The following is a 12,230-nucleotide window of genomic DNA, read 5'->3' on the forward strand; positions in this document are numbered from 1 at the left end:
TGTCCCATCACATACTCCCAGGGCAAGTAAAGCAGGGGTTAGATACAGAGTAAAGATCCCTCTGCACTGTCCCATCAAACACTCCCAGGGCAAGTAAAGCAGGGGTTAGATACAGAGTAAAGATCCCTCTACACTGTCCCATCACATACTCCCAGGGCAAGTAAAGCAGGGGTTAGATACAGAGTAAAGATCCCTCTACACTGTCCCATCACATACTCCCAGGGCAAGTAAAGCAGGGGTTAGATACAGAGTAAAGATCCCTCTGCACTGTCCCATCAAACACTCCCAGGACAGGTACAGCACGGGGTTAGATACAGAGTAAAGCTCCCTCTACACTGTCCCCATCAAACAATCCCAGGATAGGTAAAGCACGGGGTTAGATACAGAGCAAAGCTCCCTCTAGACTGTCTACACAGGGTGGATCACGAATATATTTTTGAGACTCTGCGCGCATTCAGACTCGGGCCGCATTTTGTGGCCCGGGTCTGACTTTTATACGCCACCACAGAGTGTCTGGTCAAAGTTAACGAGTCCTTGACGGCACCCGTTCGCTTTGGGAGAGGAGTGCATCAGGGATGCCCCATGTCCAACCATAACATCTGCGTGGAGCCACTCCTGTGCCAGTTTTGCAGGAGGTCGGCAGGTCTAGCTCTGTGCAGGCTGGGCATGCGGGTCATCCTCTTGACTTTTGCCAATGACATGCTCCTCACGGTCACAGATCCCGCTGACACGGAGGATGCGCGACTGCCAGCAGACCTTTCCTGCCGCGTCCTCCGCAAGGATCAATTTGGAGAAATGTTCCGGACTCCTGGTGGGTCAGTGGCGAGTGGACTCCCTGCCGGAGTCAGGGAAAGCCCGTGGATTTCTTCTGGGGCAAGAGGAAACACTGGGTCTCTGCCACAGTCCTGAGTCTCCCGATTGAGGAGGGCGGCTAGTTGCTGGTGTGCATCCGCACCCAGGCTGCGACTCTCTGCCTTTGGACCCTGTAGAGGTATCTGTACATCGAGCGTCCTCCCAGATGGTGTGCGCTGGCGACGTATTTTTTCCACTGGGGCACTGCCTCCAAGACAACATGCAGCTCCCGGTGGAAAACATTAGCCACGCCTCTCTGAGGGAGTTGCCTATCTTTTACTGGGATTTATTCAGAGTCTGGAACATGCTCGCTCACTCGCTGGCAGAGGAGAGTGCAACGGCTGTCCGGGCGGCCGGCTCTGGGGACGGACCAATGGCCAGAGGAGTAGCTGAAGCCCCCAGGTCACCCCTCACTGGGGGTGACGAGGGGGCTCGAGAGTGCAGAGCACTCCCGGCCGAGCTGACCCCCACTCAGCCGGAACTGCTCATCGGACCCAGGCCCCGAATCCCTCCCCAGGAGCCGGTCCCGCACAACCCGAGCCGCCTCTCGGAAATGCCCTCCGTGCCACTCCACATGGCGCGGAGGGGTTTACTGTACGGGCTGCTCCTGCACACACTCCAATTTATCGGGGGGTCCATCCTCCCCGATTGCCTGCCCCTTTTCTGCGGCTACATTCGCGCCCGGGTGTCCCTGGAGAAGGAGCATGCGGTGTCCGCCGGTACGCTTGAGGCCTTCCACGACCAGTGGGCACCGCAGGGACTGGAGTGCATTGTCGACGCCGAGAATGGCATTTTAATTTGAGTTTGTTTTATTTATTTGATTTTAATAAAGTTATTTTATAAAATGTACATAAGAGGGGCCAAGGGAATAAAGGCCCCCTTGACAAATAATTTATAAAGGGGGCCTGGGGTATAAAGGCTTCCTTGAAAATAAAAAAAAAATGAGGTTAGATACAGAGTAAAGCTGCCTCTACACAGCCCCCATCAGACATTCTCAGGGCAACTAATTGTAGCTGAAACAACTGTTGGGCAGTCATTCTATGGTAAAATAGACGCTTTCTGCCTTCCATTGCAAGCTGTTATCAGCAATGCTGTTGCAAGACCTCCAGCTGGGAGCTCATTGCCAACAACTGCAGGTGATGTTTGGCAGCTGTCAGTCATGATCTCACAATGACAGTGATCTAATTCATTGAGTCATCAAGCTCTTTGTCTCCAGAACTGATGTGCAGATGGCCACATAGAGCTTCAGTTGTTCTGACATTTGGTCAGACACTGTCTGGATTAACTTGTGTTCAGCTCTGTATACTGAACCTCAGGTAGGATATATTGGCCTTGCAGGTGTTATGGTGCAGATCCACCACAGTGACACTGGAGCTAAAAGGGTTAAATTATTGTTCCAGGTTTCATAGACTAAGCTGTGTACAGTGATTCAGGGATGATCTAATCTGCATAAACTTGAGGCCATCCAAAACTCTGTCGCACGTGTCCTAACTCGCACCAAGTCCTTTTTTATTTAATTATTTCATGTGATGTGGGTATCACTGGCTAGGCCAGCCTTTATTGCCCATCCCTAATTGCCCTTGAGAAGGTGGTAGTAAGCTGCCTTTTTGAACCGCTGCAGTCAATGTGGGGTAGGTACACCCACAGTGCTGTTAGGAAGGGAGTTCCAGGATTTTGACCCAGCGACAGTGAAGGAACGGAGATATAGTTCCAAGTCAGGATGGTGTGTGGGTTGGAGGGGAACTTGCAGGTGGTGGTGTTCCCATGCATTTGCTGCCCTTGTCCTTCTAGTTGGTGGAGGTCAGGGGGCTTGGAAGGTGCTGTCTAAGGAGATGACTTTGCCAGGTTGTTGCTTGACTAGACTGTGGGACATCTCTCCCAACTTTGGCACAAGCCCCCAGATGTTAGTAAGGAGGACTTTGCAGGGTCGACAGGGCTGGGTTTGTTGTTGTCATTTCCCGTGCCCCGGTCAATGCCGGGTGGTCCGTCTGGTTTCACTTTTTATTGACTTCGTAGCGGTTAGTTACAACTGAGTGGCTTGCTAGAGTCATTCACATTGCTGTGGGTCTGGAGTCACATGTAGGCCAGACCAGGTAAGGACAGCAGATTTTCTTCCCTAAAGGACATTATTGAACCAGATGGGTTTTTACAACAATTGACAATGGTTTCATGGCCATCATTAGACTAGCTTCAAATTCCAGATTTATTAATTGAATTCAGATTCCACCTTCTGCTGTGGTGGGATTCGAATCCATGCCTCCAGAACAATACACTGGGTTTCTGGGTTACTAGTCCAGCAACAATACCACAAGGCCACTGCCTCCCTGTGAATTTTGAAGGTGATGGATGGGGTGCCAATCAAGCAGGCTTTTTTGTCCGTGTTTGAACCAAGGCTGTAATGAGGTCAGGAGCTGAGTGGCCCTGGCGGAACCCAAACTGTGCATCACTGAGCAGGTTATTGCTAAGTAAGTGTCGCTTGATAGCACTGTCGACGACACCTTCCATCACTTTACTGATGATTGGGAGTAGACTGACAAGGCGGTAATTGACCGGGTTGGATTTGTCCTGCTTTTTGTGCGCAGGGCATAGCTGGGCAATTTTTCACATTGCCGGGTAGATGCCAGTGTTGTAGCTGTACAGGAACAGCTTGGCTAGTGGTGCGGCAAGTTCTGGAGCACAAGTCTTCAGTACTATTGTCGGAATGTTGTAAGGGCCCATAGCCTTTGCAGTATCCAGTGCCTTCAGTCATTTCCTGTTATCACGTGGAGTGAATCGGATTGGCTGAAGACTGGCATCCGTGATGCTGGGGACTTCAGGAGGAGGCTGAGATGGATCATCAACTGGGCACTTCTGGCTGAAGATGGTCACCTGTTCACCCATCAGCCCTGTGCTCGCTGACCTACATTGGCTCCAGGTTAAGCAACACTTCAATTTTAAAAGTTCTCATCGTTGTTTTCAAATCCCTCCATGGCCTCTTTCCTCCACATCTCTGTAATCTCCTCCAGCCCCACTACCCTCTGAAATACCTGTAGTCTGCCAATTCCAGCCTGTTGAGTATCCCTGATGTTAATTGCTCAATTGGTGACTGTGCCTTCAGTTACCTAATCCATAAACTCTGGAATTCCCTCCCTACACCTCTCCACATCTCTATCTCTCTTTCTTCCTTTAAGATAGTCTTGAAAAACTACCTGTTTGACCAAGCTTTTGCTCAATGTCCAATTTTGTTTGATAATGCTCCTAGAAACTGCTGTGGGATGTTTTACTTTGTTAAAGGCGCTATATAAATGCAATTTCCCGTTGTTGTTTAATTAAAGGATTTAATAGAGTGGAGTGAGAAAAACTATTTCCTCTCGCAGGCAAGTCAAGAACAAGGAGACATAAAAATTAGAGCCAGGCTGTTGTGGGTGAAGTCAGGAAGACCTTCTTCACACAAAGCCTAGTTGGGAATCTGGAACTCACCATCCAACATGGCTGTAGAGGCTGGGGGCCAATTACAAATGGTAAGACTGAGACTGATCGTTTTTTGTTGGGTAAGGGTATCAAGATATATGGAGAAAAGAGGGTAATTAAAGTCGATTTAACTGAATGGGTAATAGGCTTGAGGTGGGTCAGTGATCTCCTGTTCCTAACTATCTACGCTTGTTCAGGCTGGGATTCCCCTTGCTGGGATTATCCTGGCTGACATTCCCACGTGTGAGATGCTACATTGTGGGATTCTGTTACTGTGATTCAGATGAATGATTGATTTCTGTCTGAAATACTGACAGCAGTGCTGAGCTCAGACGGCAGTGTGGGTCAGCACTGCAAACGAGACAGACCAGAGTAAGGAAGCAGCACAGAGCCCAGCTCGTGGCCTCGAGCAGAGTTCTGTGCTGACTTACTACACTGTGTTCAGAGAATGTCAGGCACAGTGTGGGTAGCATAAAGTTGCATCATCATGTCTCACTCCAAGTGTTGTGGGGGTGTTTGCGTACACTATTGGAGAGATGAAAGCTGGGATTAGATGTGCATTCTGTTACAAACTCAAAATAGTTATTGCAGGCCAAAAAGAATTAATTAGGTTCAGCATAAATATTGAGCGAGCTATAATGTTTGAGAAATTAGTCAGCACTGCTTGATCTTTGGTGAATCAGTGAGGAGCTGAGCCCATACAGTTCAGGAGGTCCCCATGTTCCATTCTTCACCCCTTGCAGTTGGCTGATCGCTGTCAGGATGAATGCTGGAGCTCAGTGTCAGCTGCAGCTTAACAGGTAGTGCTCTCGTTCCAGAGATCTCAGCACAAAGTCTAGGCTGACACTCCCACTGCAGTACTGAGGGAGTGCTGCATTGTCAGAGGTGCTGTCTTTTGAATGAGACATTAAACCGAGGCCCAATCTGCCCTCTCACTTCAACGTAAAGGACCTCACAACTATATTCAAAGAAGAGCTGGTGGGTTGTTCTCCCTGATTTCCTGGACAGTATTTATCCCTCAACCAACATCAAAACAAATCATCTGGTTGTTAACTCATTGCTGTTAGTGGCAGCTTACTGTGCATGTTTCTTACATTACAACAGTGACTGAACTTTAAAAGTACTTCATTAGCTGTAAAGTGCTTTGGGACATGGTGAAGGTGCTTTAGGAATGTAAGTCTTTCTTTCTAGCATTGGGCTTAATGGATTGTAAAGGCAATATAAATTAGGAAGGTCCCTATTCTGGTTCACCTCCCTAACGTCTCTGAGGCTCACATATGGAGACTGGCCCCTAGGGGGAGGTATTGGAGGAGGATCAACATTCTTGGAGGTCAGGAAGTGAAAGCAGGGAGAACATTGTCAAACGAAACACTGCCTTATCCGTAAGAGGGTGAGAGGGCCATTTGACCCACCCAGCCTATGGAAACACAACAGGCTCCACCTCCCCTGAAGCAGCGCGACGCTGGAACCTTTCCAAAGGATAGCAGTGATGGATGCTCGGCCGAACGTTCACTGGAAGACTGAGCATTGGCGTCTGTTCTACGTTCCTCATTGAATCAGCGATCAGCACCACCCCTGCATCAACAACCACAAACCCCACACCCCTCCCCCATGCCACCCCCTAAACCCAGTCTTTCAATCATGGCTTTTCAACAGCAATGTGTCTCTTTGGAGACAGTTTCATAAGAGGAGATTGTAATGGGCTGACTGTAAGGACACTCAGTTTCTACCCTCTGCCCTCTCCACCTCTGACATTTCATGAGTAATCAGGAAGCTGGTGAAAGCCATGGAATTAGATGGCCAATATAATAACCAAGACTGCAGCTGACTGCTGCCCTGGTGCATTTAGATGGCATAGTGGCAGGGAAGGAGCAAAATGAGTTCACAAGGACGCACAGCCCTGGCCTGAACTTTCCTCCCCTTGCTCCTCCTGAGTCTGTTATCGGCCACTCTGAGCAGTTTAGGTGAGGTCTGGCCATAGTCCCTGGACTAGCGCTGGGGAGGCCCCAATATCTCCTGATATACATAGAGAGAGACTCCATCTCCATTTCAGCAAGCAGCCGGCACAGACACGATGGGCTGAACGGCCTCCTTCTGTGCTGTAAGATCTCAGGATTCTTTTGAAACAATACAATGGGTTAAAAAAGGAGAGAAATCACCAACATGAATTCAGCAAAAATCTGTTGTACTGATTGCTGCCTCAAAGCTGTTTAGAAAAGACAGAAAGATTTGCATTTATATAGCACCTTTCACAACCACCAGACATCTCAAAGTGCTTTACAGCAAATGAAGTACTTTTGAGGTGTAGTTACGGTTGTAATGTAGGAAATATGGCAGACAATTTGCGCACAGCAAGCTCCCACAAACAGCAATGTGATAATGACCAAATAAAGTGTTTTTGTGATGTTGACTGAGGGACACTGGAGAGAACTCCCCTGCACTTCGTCAAAATTGGGATCTTTTACATCTGTCTTCAAGGGCAGACAGGGCTTTAGCTTAACATCTCATCTGAAAGACAGCACCTGCAACAATGCAGCACTCCTTCAGTACTGAAGTGGAGCATCAGTCTTGCTATTTGTGTTTAAGCCCTGGAGGGAACTTGAACTCAGGATCCATGCCTCAGAGATAAAACTGCAACCAACTGAGGCACAGGCAAGCAACAAAACTCTTGAAATGGTGATAGGTTACGGGATCATGCCCTTTGACCCTTCAATACCTAGGTGATGAACAGATTGGAAGCTGGGAAATTCCGCACAGTACCTGTGTTCAGAATGGGCAGGTGAGATTGAAATCTCCCCCCTCATCTCCTCCCCTGGGGAAATGCCCAGGTTTTTGAGATAGGACAAGGCTTTCAGTTTAATACTGTAATGAGAGTGCCAAAAGAGAACTGACTGGATAAATCTTTGAACAGAAGGAAATCTCTCCCTCAGGGTAAGGATGGCAGATTACGTGAGGAAGTTGTGTGATCTTGGAGAGCAGATTGCACAGAGTGATGAGTTTACATCAATAAATGTCATTACAACCTTTAACAGTGATTTATAAAGGAAGAAGTTCCCACAAGAGTCTGGAAACAGAATGCCAAGTGTCTCACACGGCAAGTCAGCTCAAATATAGGATTTTAATATATTATCCAGTTACCTATCTATCTCTCCCTCTCTTCTCTTTTCTGTCAGTCTCTCTCTCCCCTTCTCTCGACCCTCTCTACTTCTCTCTCATCTCTTTTGTTACTGCTTCTACCTCTCCCTCAATGTCTCACTTTCTGTCTCTGTACTCTGCCCTCCCCTCCTTCAATGTCTGTCTCCCCCTCCATCCCCTTTTCACTGTCTGTCTAGCGGTCTCCTTGTGTAGGAGCAGAAGTCACAGGGTAGTAATTATGGGGGATTTCAACTTCCCAAATATTGATTGGCAACTCTTTAGATCGAATAGTTTGGATGGGGTAGTGTTTGTGCAGTATGTCCAGGAAGCTTTTCTGACTCAGTATGTAGACTGCCCGACCAGAGGGGAGGCAATATTGGATTTGGTACTAGGTAATGAACCAGGGCAAGTGATAGAGCTGTTGGTGGGCGAGCACTTTGGAGATAGTGATCACAATTCTGTAGCATTCACTGTGGTAATGGAGAGGGATAGGTATGTGCAACAGGGCAAGGTTTACAATTGGGGGAAGGGTAGATATGATGCTGTCAGGCAGGAACTGAGGAGCATAAGTTGGGAGCATATGCTGGCAGGGAAGGGCACGGTCGAAATGTGGAACTTTTTCAAGGAGCAGATAGTAGGGGCCATTGATAAGCATGTCCCTGTCAGACAGGGAAGGGATGGTCATGTGAGGGAACCGTGGTTGACAAGAGAGGTTGAGAGTCTTGTTAGGAAGAAGAAGGATGCGTATATAAGGTTGAGGAAAAAGGGCACAGGCATAGCTCTGGAGGGATACAAGATGGCCAGGAAGGATCTGAAGAAAGGGATTAGGAGAGCTAAGAGAGGGCATGAAAAATGCTTGGCGGGTAGGATAAAAGAAAACCCCAAGGCCTTTTACGCGTATGTCAGAAATATGAGGATGACTAGGGGGACCGTAGGTCCGGTCAAGGACAATAGCGGGAGACTGTGTGTTGAGCCGGAAGAGATAAGTGAGGTTTTGAATGAGTACTTCTCTTCGGTATTTACGAATGAGAAGGGGTGTATTACTGAAGAGGACGGTGTGAAACAGACTGGTAAGCTCGAGGAAGTGCTCGTTAGGAGGGAAGATGTGTTGGGGTTTTTGAATAACTTGAAGATAGACAAGTCTCCCGGGCCTGACGGGGTATATCCAAGGATGTTATGGGAAGCAAGGGATGAAATTGCAGAGCCGCTGGCAATGATCTTTTCATCTTCTCTGTTGACGGGGGTGGTACCAGGTGATTGGAGGGTGGCAAATGTTGTGCCCCTGTTCAAGAAAGGGAATAGGAACAACCCTGGGAATTACAGGCCAGTTAGTCTTACTTCGGTGGTAGGCAAGTTGATGGAAAAGGTGCTGAGGGATAGGATTTCTGAGCATCTGGAAAGACACTGCTTGATTCGGGACAGTCAGCACGGTTTTGTGAGGGGTAGGTCTTGCCTCACAAGCCTGATTGAATTCTTTGAGCAGGTGACCAAGCAAGTGGATGAGGGTAAACCAGTGGATGTGGTGTACATGGATTTTAGTAAGGCATTTGATAAGGTCCCCCATGGTAGACTTATGGAGAAAGTCAGGAGGCATGGGATAGTGGGGAATGTGGCCAGTTGGATTAAGAATTGGCTAACTGATAGAAGGCAGAGAGTGGTCTTAGATGGTAAATACTCAGCCTGGAGCCCAGTTACCAGTGGCGTGCCACAGGGATCAGTTCTGGGTCCTCTCCTGTTTGTGATTTTTATTAACGACTTGGATGAGGAAGTCGAAGGGTGGGTCAGTAAATTTGCAGATGATACAAAGGTTGGTGGAGTTGTGGATACCGAGGAGGGCTATTGTCGTCTGCAAAGGGACTTGGATAGGTTGCAGTGCTGGGCTGAAAAGTGGCAGATGGAGTTTAACCCTGAAAAGTGTGAGGTCGTCCATTTTGGAAGGACAAACACGAATGCAAAATACTGGGTTAACGGTAGGGTTCTTGGGCATGTGGAGGAGCAGAGAGACCTTGGGGTCTATGTGCATAGATCGTTGAAAGTTGCAACTCAAGTGGATAGGGCTGTGAAGAAGGCATATGGGGTGTTAGCGTTCATTAGCAGAGGGATTGAATTTAAGAGCCGTGAGGTGATGATGCAGCTGTACAGGACCTTGGTAAGGCCTCATTTGGAGTACTGTGTGCAGTTCTGGTCGCCTCATTTTAGGAAGGATGTGGAAGCCTTGGAGAGGGTGCAGAGGAGATTTACCAGGATGTTGCCTGGAATGGAGAATAAGTCTTACGAGGAAAGGCTGAACATTCTAGGCCTCTTCTCATTAGAACGGAGAAGGATGAGGGGTGACATGATAGAGGTTTATAAGATGATCAGGGGAATAGATAGGGTAGACAGTCAGAAACTTTTTCCCCGGGTGGAGCAAAGCGTTACAAGGGGTCATAAATTTAAAGTGAAGGGTGGGAGATATAAGGGGGATGTCAGGGGAAGGTTCTTTACCCAGAGAGTGGTCGGGGCATGGAATGCCTTGCCTGGGGAAGTTGTTGAGTCAGAAACTTTAGGGACTTTCAAACGGCTTTTAGATAGGTATATGGATAAAGGAGAATGATGGGGTATAGATTAAATTGTCCTTGACAGAGGACAAAGGATCGGCACAACATCGTGGGCCGAAGGGCCTGTTCTGTGCTGTATTTTTCTATGTTCTATGTTCTATGTATCCCTCTTCTCTCTGGTTCTTCCCATTTCTCTGTCTCTTTCTCTCTCTCCTTTCCAGTCTCTCTGTCTCTCTTTGTCTGTCTGTCTCGATGTCATTAAAAATAATTTGACTGTTGGGCAAAAGTTCTGAATGTATTTTATCTCGCTACCTCTCCTATCCCCTTTTCTCTGTCTAACTCCCCAGGTACCTTCCCCCTTCCTTGTTTTGTTTAGTTTAGAGATACAGCACTGAAACAGGCCCTTCGGCCCACCGAGTCTGTGCCAACCATTAACCACCCATTTATACTAATCCCACACTAATCCCATATTCCAACCACATCCCCACCTGTCCCTATATTTCCCTACCACCTACCTATACTAGGGGCAATTTATAATGGCCAATTAACCTATCAACCTGCAAGTCCTTGGCATGTGGGAGGAAACCAGAGCACCCGGAGGAAACCAGAGCACCCGGAGGAAACCCACGCAGACACAGGGAGAACTTGCTAACTCCGCACAGGCAGTACCCAGAATCGAACCCGGGTCCCTGGAGCTGTGAGGCTGCGGTGCTAACCACTGTGCCACTGTGCCGTCTCTCTATCTCTGCTTGTTTCTCTGACTGTCTTTCTTTCTCTGTCTATCTCTCTCTTGTTCTGTCTGTCTGCCTGTCTCCCTCTCTGGTTGTCTGTTTCTCTGACTGTCCATCTCCCTCTCTCTTTCTGTGTTTGTCTCCCTGTCTCTTCATCTTTCTGTCTGTATATCTCTTTGTCTCACTCTCTCTGTCTGCCTCTGTCTCTCTCTCTCTGTCTCTACATCATTCCATCTCTCTCTCTCACTCCCTCTCTGTCTCTGTCTCTCTCTGTCCATCTCTCTTTCTCACTGACTCCCTGCCTCTCCCTCTCTGTCTCTCTGGCTGGCTTTCTCCCTCTCTCTGTGCCGCTGTCTCTATTTGTCTGTTTCTATGGTTGCTTTCTCTTTCTCTCTGTCTGTCTCTGTCTTCATCTATCTCTGTCCTTCTCCAGCCCACTCTCTGCCTGCGTGTCTCTGTCTGTCTGTCTCTATGTCTCTCTGTCTCCCTCTCTCTGGGCAGGGTTTTCTCTGCAGGCCTCTGAACTCCACCATAAGGCTGAAATGTGGGTCAGAAACTTGCACTGTGTAAGTATTTGAGGAGTTGTTCAATGTGTGTGATTTTCCTCAAGCAGGGATGGCCAATCAGAGGCTTTCCAGCTTGATAGCAGCAGAAGGCTGCACTGTAAGTTAAGTGGGAGGGTGAGGGTGCTTCAAATGAAGATGTCCCTTCCCTAAATGTTTTAAATTTAAACTGAAAAATTGGATTTTGCAGCCAGACCACAACTGAGGGTATGGATGTGGATATGGGGGCTGGGGGGTGGGATCCCCTCTGTAGGGAGGACTGTGGCTGTTGCTGCTACTACACCCAGGCCTCTAGGCCTGCCTGGATTGTTGGCCTGCATGCTCTGCCATGAGGAGGCCACCACCAAGCAGCTGAACTGGCCACTACTGCCTGTGGAAACCTGGAGACCAACTGAAAAACGCCAATTGGCCTTAACTAGGCTGATCAGCTACTCGCTATATGGGGGCAGGTAGTCCTGCCACCTCCCATCCCATCGCCATGAAAATGGCCCGGGGCGAGATGGAACCAGGGAACTGGCACACAGGCTGGCAACACGATTTAAGCTCACGTCTGCCTCTGATTCCAGCCCCACCGGGGCCGAGAAATCAAGCCCCTGTCTCTGTCACTGTCCGTATCTCTCTCTCTCTGTCATTGAAAATTTGTTCATGGGATGTGGGCATTGCTGTCAAGGACGGCATTTGTTCCTCATCCCTAATTGCCCTTGAGAAGGTGGTGATGAGCCACATCAGTCCATCTGGTGTAGGTACACCCACAGTGGTGTTAGGAAGGGAGTTCCAGGATTGTGACCCAGCGACAGTGAAGGAACAGCGATATAGTTCCAAGGTCCCTCATTGCAGACTGGTACAAAAGGTGAAGTCACACGGGATCAGAGGTGAGCTGGCAAGATGGATACAGAACTGGCTCTGTCATAGAAGACAGAGGGTAACAGTGGATGGGTGTTTTTCTGAATGGAGGGATGTGA

Source organism: Heterodontus francisci, chromosome 8 (genome assembly GCF_036365525.1).
Source record: "Heterodontus francisci isolate sHetFra1 chromosome 8, sHetFra1.hap1, whole genome shotgun sequence".
Lineage (NCBI taxonomy): Eukaryota > Metazoa > Chordata > Chondrichthyes > Heterodontiformes > Heterodontidae > Heterodontus > Heterodontus francisci.